The following is a 15,793-nucleotide window of genomic DNA, read 5'->3' on the forward strand; positions in this document are numbered from 1 at the left end:
TGCCCAGTTTATTTCTATCCAGGTTTCAGAAGGCCATTATTTGCATCACTTGAAGCTTTTCTTTTGCACAGTCAAAACACACACTGCTAAAGTAAGTTCAGTGGAAGGGCAGAAGAATTTAGATTCAAATATATTTCAAACAGGAGCTCTGCTGTACTTTGAACAAAGCTTTTGGAGTTTTATCATGGTATCCTGTCTCTCCTAGAGAATAGCTGCAGAAATATGTGGGATTCTCCCCAACCCTCCACCTGCCCCCTCCTGCTCTCCTTCATCCTTACTTCCCTGTCTCCAAGCCAGCTCAAAGCAGTGGCAAGGATGCTGACCATGCCCAAACCAGAATAGTGTCAGAGATCACCCACATAGCCCCATATCTGTGTGCCAAGGTAAATGCTGGGAAAAAGGCATTTTGATACAGCAAGGGGAGATGGGTTTTTAGAGGAAATATAAATCAGCTGGGGAGAAAGCAAAAATCTACAAAAAGCCAGCATTTCTGTTTAACTTGCTGCAGTTGACAAAAATAATGACTAAACTTTCATGAGGCAAAACAAAACTAGGTCAGGACTCTGCGAGTTGCATGGAAAAACCTGAGAGAGAGAAGACCATGAGACAAAACTGTTAACACACAGATGGAAATTTAAAGTTTTAAATATTTTAATTTATTTTCTGTATTAATTTAATTAGTGTTTCAAGGAGGCATTTGTTCAAGTGCTTAGCACACATTTGCATTTTCTTTCTAAAACTACAAAAGAATTTTCAGTGATGTGTGAAACACACTGGAAAACATTCTCAAACAAAACATGAATCTATTTACAGGAACAGTCTAAATTCACCTATTCCAAGATTAGTCAGAAAGTTTCCTTATTGTGGCTGAAATGCAAGTAAACAGTATTATGATTTAGTCCTGAGAAAGAAAACTCGAAGAACTGCTCAGGAAGTTCCTAGATGTGCTATAAAGCAATTCACAGAAGTCAGGATCTGCTCCTAAACAGTTTAGGAATTTTGGACATTAACTATAGTGGCTGATCATACTGCATATGATGAAATCACAAAAAAAACCCCAAAACAAGCCACATCTCTTTGAGCCCAGGTTTATATTGGCTCTTTCAGCTCTCACTTCAGGCTGCAATGTCAGTACTGGAACATCTTATTCCAAAAGCAAATTATTTTCACATTGAAAAAACAAGCCCCACTAGGTGGTCATGTCACCCAATGTGTACTTTCACAGTAAGTACATGCATTTTTAGTGAGGTGAATGCAAATAAATCTAACAGTTTGCTCTGCTGGAACAGAATCCTTTTCTAAGAAAAAGTTATTTAAACATCTTCTATGCCAGATCTGTGCTGTTGCCTGTTACTTGTGACTGAGTGTTCATGACATGTCAGAAAAGCAGCGCTGCCTGAGCTGCAAACTGGACACCTGCACAGCACCATACAGAAATTCAAGGAATGGTGGCAACTATTTACACAGACATCAAAGTACCTTTTGTGCAAGGGCCAGTAGTGACACTAAGTGTAAAGTTGTCAGGCTTGGTTATTAAAAAAAGCTCTTAATTATATTATCATCAGGAGAGCCACTTGTCTTGAGCAGCAAATACCCCATTAGGAGATTATTCTGCTTTAGCCTCAAGTGTACTCTAGTGTTCACACAGTATTATTCTTTGGGATTATCCATGATACCCACATGTAACAGGATCCTTGCTTCCTTCTCCTTGCACAGAGTACTACCAATAATCAGTTGTAAATAGAACTGTTAATTTTAAAGAAAAACAAGGGTATTTTCCCCTGCAACCAGTGCTGTTCTGCAGGCTGTAAGAGAACCACGGGAGAAAAGATGCTATAAAGCTTTTTTTGTCTTAATTAAAAATATCTTGGTATTTGAAATACTGATAAGAATCGTATAACAGAAATATTCCTAGGTGCATGCCCTGACAAACTAGAAGGGTTTCTCTCTTCATCTTGGATTAGCAAATCTCACATCAGATATTTCTATATGGACACTGCAACCCAGAAGAAGGATCCAAAAGAGCTGAGATTATTATATGATCTACAGCACAATTAGCCACTAGCGTGGGTACATGTATTTGTCTGGTTTTGTGCACACATGTATGTCTGTGGGTGTATGTATATAAAGTCCTCATATAATTAGCTCCTCTTCTGTGGCTGTGAACACATTTCAGTTTCTTCACACTATCCCTCAAAATTATTTCATGGTATTTGTCTCACAGACTTTAATGGCTTAGTTACCTAATGAAGTAAGAATTTAAATAGTGAGCACTTAGATTTGTTTTGGAAAGTAAGAGAGAGGGAACCTTCCCAAAAGGTTAATAAACAGCATTTGTAGTTCAAACAGCACTGTAGCAATCACAGAACACAAGAACAATGTTAGAGCCTGGCACTAGCAACCTCCAAGACAGATTATTTGTGATGGGGTTATGCTGTGCTATTAGACAGAGTGCTCAAATTTCTACAGCCATGGCCTTCCTCCTGAGGTTCAAAGGCAAACCACTGCCATGGGAGGAAAGTTAGTACATTTTGCTCAAGATTTCAGCAGAGGGCAACGAAACATAAAATAACATAGGAAAATAAACGTGTTAGCAATGAACCCTCCAATTCTCACTGAATGCTTTTGCTGGGGAGCACACATGCAGCAGCATTCAGAGAATGTACACTTTCAAGTGACAAATTCAAAAGGCACCCAAGCACATACACTGACCTCCATTCCCCTTCATGGTATTTGGTTGGGTACAGCAGCTCACTGCAGTTCTTAAATGCCATTCAGAACTACAACAGTGCAATTCATGGCTTGTACTTAACAGTGACTGCAGGTGAGAAGATTGAATTACTTTTCCAAGTCAGAGCTTTATAACTTGCCCTCTCTAACCTTGCTGTTCTCCTCTCCTTTTCAGTAGTCTCAAGTGCACCATTCTTATAGCACAGAATATCTGAACTCAGCCTGATTTAGCCAGACATTATTGTATTTTTACATTTTCAAATACCTCCACCAGTCTAGATTACAAATTGAATCAGATATTGCATTCATATTCCTATGTTACTTGTAGCCCAACCAAATTATTTTTTATTTTTTTAAAAAAACAACCATAAAAATAATTTAAAAAAATATTAGCATTCAATGGTATAGACCACATCTTCAGTTAGATTATAAAGCAAAACCTGTCATAACATACTGAGGCAGCCAGGATCACCTGGGCCTGTCTTGTCTTACTGTGAAATCATTCTCAAGAGGAAGAGTAATAAAGGAATAATAGACATTGGGCATCCTAGAGCAAATACCAGTAGCATGTTGAATATGGACCAAGAGCCAATCTTCCATTTCTTGTTGGAATGAAATAATAGAATGGGCTTGTCTATCTGAATTTTCCACTTCAGTTAACTGTTGGAAATAACTGATGTTTTCCACTGAAGTATTCACAGTTATTAGGAAATATACCACAGAAAAATGCATGTGATTAAAATAAATAAGCTCTCGATTGTCAGAGTCATGATTCAAATTGGATCCTTCAGTTTCTGGAGAAGGCCTGCCTTTTCTGCAGAGCTGGGGGATAGAAATCACGGCAATACTCCTGTCAGTGACTAGCCAAACATGATGCAAGATCACAGGAAGGAGGTACCACCCCTTTGTAATGATCTAGTCTGGATCCTCACACTAGGGAGACATTCATATTGCCTCCATATGTTTTCCATTTCATTTTCAAAATTCCCCTAAGTTCATCTGTTGTGTCATTTGACTTTTATCACTCAGTCCTGCTATGGCAGCAGTTCATAACATACATATGAGAAAAGTGAATTCTCACTGGAACTGTTGTCCTTTGGAATTAATTATCTTTTTGTGATCCTCCCTGGGAAGGTCTTTTGAGAAAAATGCTGTCTCTTTGTGTGCCCCATAGCTGATCCTCAAACACCCTGATGAGTGAAATTTCAAATCAGTTGGAAATTCCTGTCCTTCTAAGCAACAGATGAGAAACAGACTGTCATTGATGAGAATTTTCAGATTTGTGTCTTTCCAAGATTTGCCAGAGACCCTCCATGTGATCGTTCTCTGAAGCTATAAGTTCACAAGTGACCCTTACAAGCTGATAAAAGCTAAACAAACCAAAAAGCCCTTGAGCCATTCTGGATTGACTCCATTTATAGCATGCTCCCTGTAGGAAAAGAATAGTCACATATGCTTATATAACTAATTGAGTTAATTCCAGATTTTCTTTCCCCAAGCTTAACACTCAGAACCTCATAGGGAAGCTTTTGACAGAATTTATTTCTTTAGAAAGATTACAGCCTTCACCTATTATAGCTCTTATTCTTCTCAGTAATCAAGTGACTTGCCCGAAAGCAAAGCCTCAGACACAGCCCTAACCCTTTTTCTTCTTCTACTACAGAATTTCATTATCATCTTTTATATCAATTACTTTTTTTGTTTTTTGTTATTTTGAGCGGCTAAGACTTTGATTAGTCTTCAGAATGAAGGTGGATGGGGACAGTGATTACTGCACAAATTAATGTGCTTCCATTGTACTTAATGACTCCCCCCGCCCTTAGCTAAAATGATGCCTTTAGCTTGCTACAAAACTTCATAAGCCATGTCTTTGAAGATCTCATACAATCACTTTCTGTGGTCACACACTGCCAAGGGTAGATACTTACAACTCTTCTGGTAAAAATCTGTTTCGTTGAAAACAAGGGAAAGAGTTATTGCTGCTTCCTTCCTGTGTAACAGCCAGCTGCAGAACATCTGCTGGGGAAAAAGAGGCCTCTGCAAACCTTCAAAGAGAGCATAACAACAACCCTGGGGTGTTCTTCCATGGGGGCATCTCCATCTCACATGTTCAGCTTGGCCATGGCAGGTTACCAGTGGACACCAGTGAAGGTATCCAGCTGTACGTGAGGGTTTTGAAACGTCAAGCAAGTTTGAAGTTTACCTGTTTTATCCTGGAAAGCTAAACTAGGATGGGTGTAGAAGTCACCCACATGCACCAGTGAAGCTTGAGCAGTGTTCTTCTCCTCCAGTTGCTTCCAATAGGAGCTTTAATTGTTGGCTGCTGCTGGCAAAGCACTGGATTCTGTATACAAGTCACTTAATGTGTAATACAAGTCTGGGAAGAAGATTTATTACTAAGGTAATAAATGTCAGGCAAGACCCTGGGTAAAAAACCCTCAACACAGTTTCACTGCTGCCCATCTGCCAGGATGGCACCCTCTTGTCATTGCTGCAGCATCTGAATAAGCTTTGTGGCGGTACATAAAAGGGACTTCCAACACTGACCACCTCTTCCTAGAGTTTTCCTTTGCCAAAGTCTCATAAAGGGTGCACCTACCCACCAGATGCCAAGTTAGATCATCAATATTGACTCGTAACTTCAAACTGAAACCTTGTAGTGAACCAAAGGGGAGTCTGAGCCGCCTGTCTATAGGAAAATATCCAGTACAGCAGAAAGATCCAAGGCTAGCTTACCAAGTACACAATCAATACATGCTGTATATCGTCCTGATTTTGCTACCTGGCTTTCCTGGCCAATACAAGGCTCTTCACCCACTGCTGCCATCTCTGGATATTTTCATGCTGCAAACCTCTCACCCCAGTTAGAAGTTCTCAAATCCAGCAGTCTCTCACATAAGGCATCAGTTTATTTAACTAATCAACAAAAATAGTGCTTAAATTCTGCCTAGGCCTGCAGGGAATCAAGAATTTAGATTTTCACTCAATTTCATGATTTAGGGAGCCCTCTAAAATAGAAAATACATATTATTGATAGTTTTGGCACTATGACATCACATATTTGGCAAGGTACAAGCACTCTATTTTTTACAGCACTGACAGCTATATTCTGTCAAAAGATACTTGCAAAATCTCTGGAGAAAAGTGAAGGAAAAGGCAGAAGAAACACTGAACAACTATTCATTGGCCTTTCATTCTCTTCAGAAGTGCTGGTCCCTTTGAGAACATATTTTCTCCTTTCTTTTAGAACATCCTTCCAGCATCCTACTCAGAATGTGTTACGAGGATTATTCTACGTCAGATGAAGTGTGGTAAAATAATGTTTAAAATAAAAATAGATTTGCTTCCATCTTTATGCTGATTTTGTAAATCACAGAATCAAACTGATCTAAGGTACCACTTAGACTGTTTGGAGATGTTCCAGCTCATCCAAGACCTACTGCCTTCCTGAGAACACACAATAGCAGATGATACACAGTAAGACTAAGGCTATGCAAATAATTGATATTGCAGGTTGCTTGGGGAACACAAAAACTCATTTCCAATTAGTCAAAAATATTCTCAGTTCTTGGGGGAGAAAACAAAAAAAAAGCCCTGCTCAAAACAGAAGGCAGCATTTCATACTTGAAGTTTTTAACCTTCTGAAATGTGGCTGCAGAAGAAACTAACAGAGGAAACATTTTAAATGTTTATTGTATATTCTGCAAAAGAGTCATTAATACTGTTTTTGAGGTACACTTTAATATGTTCTCTGTTGAAAGAGAAAAACTAGAAACACATCAATCTGTATGCATATATATTATTAAGTTTCCATTCAAATATTTTATTAATGAAAGAAAATTTGCCACATGGGTTTTATATCTGCTGCATAGAATACAACACCACAATCCATATACTTGTACCCCCTGAAGAAAACTGAAATTAAACTGTGATTTTTTTTTCCCCTCCTAGAGGTTTAACAGCATATTTAGCAGGATGCTTTAACCTATTAATATCTGTGCCATACTGTTCTGCAAAATGGTATTTGATTTAGAGGAAAATTTATAACCCTTCCATCTAAAGCCTGTTCATCTGCATTTCCTTATCCTCTGGGGGGTGAAATGCACAGAGTAAAGCTCTTGTGTCTTTATTCTATCGGTTTTGCATGTATGGATCAAAATTTAAAACAACAAAAAAAAACCATAAAGCATCAATTATATCTGTCATATACAACAACACAAGATAGTCTCAGGCCAAAAGATGGGCTTTGACTGCCATTCTCATCACAATCCCTCAAGTATTCTAATCTATATCAAACCTTAAGGGCTTTTAAGCATCCATAAAAGAGAGACATATTGTTTTCTACAAAGTCATTAAGAAGTTTTCTCTACTATTCATACTTTGCAGTTCTCCATGGCTTTGATTTTACCTTTAAATAACAAACTCAGTGTTATCTAACATGCTGCCTCTAAAATTTCAATCAGCAGCACTTTCTTCACAGCCCATATTTTAATCTTAGCACTTTAATATTCTACATCTTCAAAGCAAGCATAGCAAAAATATTTAAGCTAATCCTCATGACATTTCAAGATCTACGTTAGTTAAATGATTTAAAACAAAGTGAAAGGATTTCTAATACAAAGAAAAAAGATCCAAAAAGGGAAATAAATACAACATACATTCATTATCCTGAAGATGCATATGAAACTCCAGGCCTGCTCAAGAGACAGCATAGCCCACACAAGTGAAGATATTCTGAAATGTGTCAGTAGTAGAAAGCCAGCACTGCACATGTAATGTCTCAAGAAAAAAACACTCCTAATAACACCTCACAACCCAGCTCATTTGCAAAACAACTTTTATCAGCACACCCTATTCCTTCCATATTTACCCAGAATAATGCTCAACGTGGCCTCCTGAGTGCAAGCCCTGAGTGAAAAGCTGTCAGAGTGGAGAGCAGCTCCCTGCCCTGGGTTACAGCTACACCAGCCATGGAGATCAACTCAACCTGCTCAGGAAATATTTGGCAGCAAATAAACCACCCCCTCCTTCCTGGGAAATCCTCGGGCAGCAGTGACTGTCACAAACAGAGCTTCTGCTCTGCAGCTGTTTTGGAAAGCCAATGTATTTGTCTTGTCCTACCTGCTCACTTCTTTAGTAGCTGTGGGAAGTTTCAAATTTTGTAAGAGCTGTATACATTTAAGCATTTTAAGGGCTGGGTTTTCAAAGGCTTTTAGGCATGTAACTCATTTACTACAACCAAAGTCAGACAACTAACACTCTACAGCTCTAGGCCTTAATTCTGTGCAAACTATCATCTCTCAGCTCCAGTCAGAGTTAATTTGACTATTTGGCACAAACAACACATTAGTGTCAATTTCTCCAGTCAGGTTCTTTTTACTTCCTTTCCCTGGCTCTCTCGGTATCTACTGGCTTCTTTTTTCCTTCATGTTAGATTACGTAGTTCAAATTGATCCCCACTTGTAGCTTACTGCTGGGACTCTTCTTGGTATCTCATTTCACATTTAATTTATTTTTAAAGTAGAAGCTATAAAGCCAATTGGGACAATTGGGATCTAATTCAGGTAATCAAACTATGCTGGTATTGCCATCAGCTGACCACTTACTTACAGAGACTGTGAGAAACTCTTTGAGTTCATAAACTGTCCAAGTTTAGTAAAAATAATTTTGCTGCACCTCGCAGGGCCACCACCTCCCTCCTTTACATCTCTCTGGAAAAACATTTCAACCACGTAGGAGGAAAATGTCCTCTATAAATTGTTTAGTACCGATTAAGCAAAGCTTCTCAGTTCCTTCTGCAGATAGAAAGGGTCAGGTACTGCTCAGGGCTGGCAGATCTGGAGCTGTATTTGCAATGATGAACGCTGCTCTTAACCACAAAGCCACCCACAGTAAATCATTGCAGAGTCAGTCCTGCAACCGAGTAGTTCCTAACTTCCCTTATCTTGATCGATTGAATAGCCAAAATGTAAATGGAAAAATCAAAAATATCTTTTTTTGCCATTTCTGCCAGTTGTATCTGCTATGTCAGAGAATCTCTCCCAAGTTCTTTCAGACAAGCTGTTTCCCATATCTGCAGAGCTGGACACTTGACTGCAAAAGGGAAGGATGTGGGAGGCAAAAGGATGTTTTTCCTGAGGAGCCTTAATTAATTGTTTTTATAACACATTAACGATGTTAAAATTCTCTGCAAGTGCCAAGTTTTTTTCTCATTTACTACCACAGTCATGGAGAACAAGATATAGCATGACCACTGTACTTGGAGATTGATTTTAGGCTGTGACTTAAGTGTTCGGTAGCTTTTTCTTTCAACAAATGATCACAGACCACATAATACTATAGTGGAAAGCTCTTCTAGTGCAAATAAAGGATGTGTGGGGGAACTAAGGAAAAAAATATTCCATTTCTGCCCCCTCTAAAATGTTTCTGTGGTATTGGAACGTCAACCTGCCTTTTTCCTATTCATGCCCATGCTGGCTTTATTCTGTTCTGAAAATATCTTTGTTCCATTAGAAGGCACTGCTCCCAGGTGAAATAGATAAATACAAAGGATGAGTTGGCAATTAAACGTTGCTTTTCTTTCTCCAGCTTCTACTCAGGGTTTGTCCTTGCTAGCAGTCCCAGCTAGAGGACTACAGTGCCATCTCTCTCTCTGAGCAGTGTTTGCAACATCATTTAACCTGCCTTGGCCATGGGACAAAGTTGTTGTCAGGATGAATTGTGTTGGTGTATGCTAAGAAGGCAGTCATGGCAGCTATTTTGAGTTCCAGCATCTCTTTTATATAGCTACAAACAGTTGCCCCACAGCCATTTTGCTGTGGTGTGGCCATCCAGTTCCAATAACACTTTAGTGAAAGAATGTGAAATCCCCTTAGTTCTGTGCTGTGTGATTGAAATACTGCAGTTTGGAGCATGCCAAAACAAGTGACTCCTGCAGAAACAACAGAGCTGGATTACAATGCAATAGAGGTGAGACAAATAGGTTTAGCAGGCATAGCTCATGAGCAGCCTTTGCTGATGGGAACATTAGGCAGGCTGGAAATGCATTGCTGTGTTCTAGGAACAAGCACACACGGCTGCAGCCAGCACTTGTGACTACTCGTGACTACCAGCCTGAGTAGAGGCAAAAGTTCAGTGTCTTAAACAGCAAAGAAGAGATTTCAGAAAGCAAGCTGGGAGCTTTCCTGGGAATCTTGCATATCTGGCTCAGGAAGCTCAGCTCTAGAAAGGGTGAGGTTAAATGAGTTGAAAACCGTGACCACAGAACTGCAGAAAGTTTTGATGTGTTAGGTCTGTCCACTGTAGAAAGTCATTTGATTTTTGTTCATATAAGCAGTCACACATTTAAGCCAATGTGATTTAGAAAGTGTCTTTGTCAACTGTAGGTTGCAGGTCATATGAAGTGGTGATCTGCCTAACAGGATGTCTTAGGAAAATGATGTTTGGAAAACATAGGATGAAGAAGATTATAATTCCAGCTAGTCCTACGAATTATAATTCAATAAACCTGTACAGATACTAGTGAGCAGCGCATGACATCATGCAAACAGAGTTTAAAACACAAACCCACTACATCCTTTCCCTTTGTCTCTGACAAGATAAAGATTTTCCCATACAATCAGGAACTCCAGTAGGAAATGAATTGTGCATCAGCAACTTAAGAAAGTTCAAAGCTTCTAAAGCAGCAGCTCAGCACAAGTGAGCCAGTGCTTACAAAGAACAAATGCTACCAGTTACACACTTGGAGACTAATTTACAGTAGTGCTGAGTGCTCACAATGCCAGCTGCAGCCAAGTGGAATGGGAGGAGATTATCACATGAGAAGATCAGGCTCTTTGATTTAAAAAGGCACAGAAAGGCGACCAGTGGGATGAAAGTATGGAAGACAATGACTTGGTAAGAGTCAAACATTTTGGGAAAACAAGTTGAAGCCAACAAACTAATCTGATCTGTGTCCCACTCCTCAGAAAGGCATAACACTCAGCACTCTAAGAATCTGGGGGTAAGAAGTATCTATGGAGAGGGAAAAAAGCAGTAAATGTTGCAGTAGTTGGGTTTTTAAGGTGACTGCTGGACAGATGCTTGATGGGTGTACCTAAAGGAAGGTTATTCTGTTCTCCAGCTGGTAGACCCCATCTCTGTAAATGGTTGGGGCAGGAATTCTTGTGTTCCTGCAGAAGATAAAGCACAAGCTGATACCCACATACACATCTCTGTGACTTCTCTGCCCAGCTGTTCAGCAGTTTCCAAATCTGCATAAATATAATAAATCATATTTTACTACAAAATTTATTCTCACTAGTACCCATAAATATGGAAGTTTATTGCAGGATCCTTATTCAAGGGTGTTTCTATGCCCTCATTTAGTAATTGCCTCACCCACTGACAGCTACAGCTCTATCAAGATGATCCTAGTGATACTCATTGTATAGTTAAATACTAAAACTATGTCACACTCCACTCTTTCCCCTTTCCAACCAAAAAGGGAATGTGACTAAAGCTTTGTGGTTTTGGTAACCACAGAGGAGGAATTGAGTATGTGTATATTAAACACCAGCAGCATTTTACATGTGTTTGAGCTCGTAAATGAGGCCATTCCCACTTGTGTCAAACTGCTGGCTCTGGATCGGATCAATCCAGTCCACAAATGTGAAAATGAAGAGAAGTATTTCAGACTGTTTGTCAGGCTGGAAAGATGCAATACTGACCTTCTTTTTAACTTTTCCTTTACCCTTCCTCATCCTCAAGACTATGCAGCAGTAGATAATGCCTTCACCTGTACCCTGCTGCTGTTTCTTAATTGTGATCAATTTTTTCTGGACATGCAGAGAGAATCTGAGTAAACTGCACCACACCAGTATGTAGCAGTAAAAAACCAGCCACATTCTGTTGGATGTAAAACATAAATCTGGGAGAGAGAACTACTTTGTAGCTCATCCATTATTTTTAAGATAAAAGTGTCTCCACCTCACTTAATAACAGAAGTTGAAATATACACATATGGAAAGTAGGATGCTCCCAGAACCTGTGAGAACCACTGGACATCCACATCTTCTTCTCTTTTTTTGCTTTTTTTTCGGTGTGATCCACACTATAAATCTTTCAAGCAGTAAACTCCCAAGGCCACCCTGATTGCCTGCATTGAGAAGGCAACTGCAACGTACTGCACAGGCAGAAAAAGCACAAGTTAATACAATCAAACACCTTTAGATAAGTAGAGGCTTTCATCTGACTAGAGAAGTAGATGGAGGGAATGTATTTAACCTAGGACAACTCCAAGATAAGCTTCCTCTTGGAAACTGGACACAGGGAAAAGTCAAGGTATTCCAAAAGGTAAATAGGATATTCAGAAGAGGCTTAGAGGACAGCAAGTGGAAAGGATGTGCCATTTTCTACTTCTTCAGTAAAGATAATCTTTCATGGCTCCCTAGTCACTGAATGCTAAATACTGTGATAAGTACACTGCTAGTATGCTAAAACCCCAATTAAATAATTTATCTCGTCACACCAATGTCAAGTCTCACACATTGCAGTAACACATTTTGAAAGAACAACATTTATGGCTCTTTGTAGAGAGGAGATGGATATAAATGTCTATAATTTCTTTGCTGTGTTAGGCATTAATGCTTGTTATCAGTTGTTACCAGAGCTGAGCAATTTGTAGATATGTTATTTTAAGCCACCCCTGCTTCAGCCTGTAGATGCCTTGAGTTTTGCCTTTATTTATGCAATTAAACAGCATTTAGGTTTCCACTGCTAGGGGTGATTTCTGTGGTAATGTGTTGTGAGGTTCTCTCCAGGACAGGCTTTCAATAATACGGATCCAACTAAAGCTTTGGTGTAAACACACTGTTGAACCTTGAGGATGAATGCACAAGATTTGAGCACTGAAAATAAGGCAGGTTGGGTATCTGTCTTCTTGTTTTTTCTTGGCTGGCTGAGCAAGCTTTGCTGAACAGGAAATGATCTTGCTATGAATTTAATCAGCGTTGCATTTAGTGTGCCCTAGGTTTCACATATCTCCATATTTTCTCTCTGGCTATAACTGTTTTCCAGCAGCTGTTAGTGAAAACTGCAAGGAAAAACTATATTCTGATAATCTCTTAAATATATATACACAAATCTGTATGTAGCTTCTCACATGCTTTGACATAAATTTGGATAAAATGGAGTGGTCTATAGGTCTTACATGTCCTGAATGTTCCTTGTAAGAAATTGAAGGAAGAGGAATAATTAAAAAAATAAACATATGTAAAGCTACTTAGAATTAACAGGTTTCTCTCAGATAAAGGAGAGCAGAATGGTGCCATTAAAGTCTGCATATGGTATATGTTCACAGTGGATCATAAAGCTGCATGCAAACCCTTGTGCAAAGCTCCCACTGAGGCCTACAGGGGATGTTTAATGTCATTTAGTCATAAGTCACACTTTGCAGAGGGCTTAATCAGCAAATTGATAAAGTACACTGAGACTACCCTTGCTTAGCTTGAAATATCCGAAGTAAATGTCTAAACACTGGTTATGTCTGGCCAGAATGAAGACAACACAGGTTACTCTGTGCATCCAGGCTCCCAGCTGCAGTCCCTATCAGCCTGATCCACCTTGCCCAGTAGCTCAGGCTGCAGCTGAAACTGAAGACTAGCCAAACTCAAGAAAATGCAATGTCTTTCTAAACACCAGTCACATTAAGCAACTTAAGAAAAGCTTTTTAAATGATGCACTTGAAAAAGAAATGTTATGCTTTCAGCTGATGTACAGGGAAAATACCAGATAAGATGGATGAGGTAAAAAGTTCTACCAATTGCAGCTAAAAGAAACTGGACACAAAAATATTTGCAGAATTTGTTCGAAGTGCAGTAATTAGACCTGTTGTTGCCATGTCAATGTGTACATGTTTTGAGGACACTGTACTCTCATCTTTCAGGGAAGAAGGTCAGGGCTTTCAAAAGAAAAAAAATCAACAGAGTCTATTCCTCATCCCTGAACAAGTATAGCTGCCTTCTGAGTGACTTAGATTGGCATATTTGTAGAAGGGTAGTCCTTCATTCTCTGGATAACCAGATTATAAAACAGCATTGCTGAGGGCAAGAAATCAAACTCAGTGTTCTGATGGAATATGGCAATTCCTAGAGCCCTACCAGTGGCTCATTTCCATACAAAGTCCTCCAAACAGCCAGATAAGGATTTCACCCTCCCTCGGATATCTCTGTCAACAGAATTTGCATTGCATGCAATATTTATTGTTTCCTTCAGGCATTCCACATGAATTGTCTCACACTGGCATCTGCACATATCCAGGTACATGTCACATTTCCTGACAGGTTAAGGAGGAACCCCTTGGCACAAGAACTCCAAGGGGCAGTCACAGGACTAAGTATCCAAATGTTTAGTTGGGATTATACTGAGATAAGATATTATGAATTAGCTCTGTGAAAAATACCTGTTCAGGGCAAAAATTAAGACACAGCAGGCATTCCACATTAAGAAACAGTCTGGCACACCGATAGCTAATTGATTGTTATCGTTTAGTATATTTGCAGATTGGAGCATAAGGAAACAATTAAGCCTACATACCACTTATAAGCTGTAAAGTGATTTTTGAAAATCTTGTTTGATAGAAAATAAGAGCAGCTTCCAGCCTGCTAAGTAGGCAGTGCAGTTTTCTTCTGATGTTATATCACTTACATAGCATTTAAGATCAGAATGCTCACTCTTCTCCTGCTTTTATTGTTAATTATCTTCTCTTTAATGAAACTGCACGTTTTAGAGGCAGAAAACAATCCCACACTTATAAAAAAGTGAACTGGAGATGTTTACTTTGGAGTGTTTAGTAACATCAGACCAGTTTCACTTCCCTTCAAAGAAAGAGCTGGGTTTTAGTCTATTTCCTGGGTAGCATTTTCTATTCAAATATGTGTTAGGTAGCATTTTCCCCCTCAAATATTGGATAGTATGCCAAACAAATACTAAAAAAAATGTACTTTTTATTTCACTATAGCAAGTATACACATTTTGGGGTTTAGCACAAGTAAATTCTCTTTGAAATAAGGAACCCCCAGCCAAACTCTAGATGAAGGAGGAAAAAAAGGGAGATACAAAGTATGACAAATAAAAGGAGATATAAAGCAAATTCTCCCTGTCAGCATGCTAAACAGAGAATTCACCTGTGATTTCTAGCAAATATTTTCAGTGAGAGCGAGATGAGGTCTTTATGAACTGAGATGTAAAGACAAAATATGCTTCACTAACATAGCTCTAGAAATAAAATATCTTCCTTTTTGCTAAGTTTTACAGGGAGTTTTGTGGGTTTTTTTACACTTGTTTGGGATAAAATCTATTTGTATATAACCAGCCTGTGGACATGTCATAATCCCATGTACTTTATGTACTTATATGTAGCACATATTTGTTGTCATCTCTAAAGCGTCCTAGAAATTACTTCTCCACCCACCTCCCTCTCTTCAAGCAGTCCATTATAGCAAAACATACTTCAGTCAAAAAAGATAGACTGAAGCACATCGCTAGGTTTTCTTTCATTCCAAAAATTTGTCAGGATGTGCATCTGCCCCTAGCCACAACTGCTTTTCAGAGTCCCTTACATCCCCTCATTGGACTGACTTACATCTGACAAGGGCTGTAGTCATTTGTCTGCCCCCAGCACCAGCTTCACCATAATGCTTCCTAATGGCTTCTGAGCACACTGTCCATCTGCTGCCTCAAGGTGAACTGACAAACTCTTCTGCAGCAGAGAACACAGCCAGCAGCTCCTTTTCAATTTGAGCTGATGTCCCTTGGGTGCACAGCACTGCAAACGCTACTGAACAGCCTTTGCCTGGGTGCTGCTCCTATCCCTCCTTCCTCACCATCAGCACCTCTATTTTTATAGTTCTGGCCATTCCACAGTGACACCAAAGGTGCTAAAGGATGATCCTGTGCCTCCCCCTGCTCCTTCAGACGCTTTTGCACCATACTGGATCTCTTAACTATCCCAAAGACCTATAGGCGTTATTGAATCTGGAATAATAATTGGTACCTATTCTGAATTTAATGTGCCTGCATGCCT

The sequence above is a fragment of the Parus major genome, chromosome 8 (genome assembly GCF_001522545.3).
Source record: "Parus major isolate Abel chromosome 8, Parus_major1.1, whole genome shotgun sequence".
NCBI classification, from domain to species: Eukaryota; Metazoa; Chordata; class Aves; order Passeriformes; family Paridae; genus Parus; species Parus major.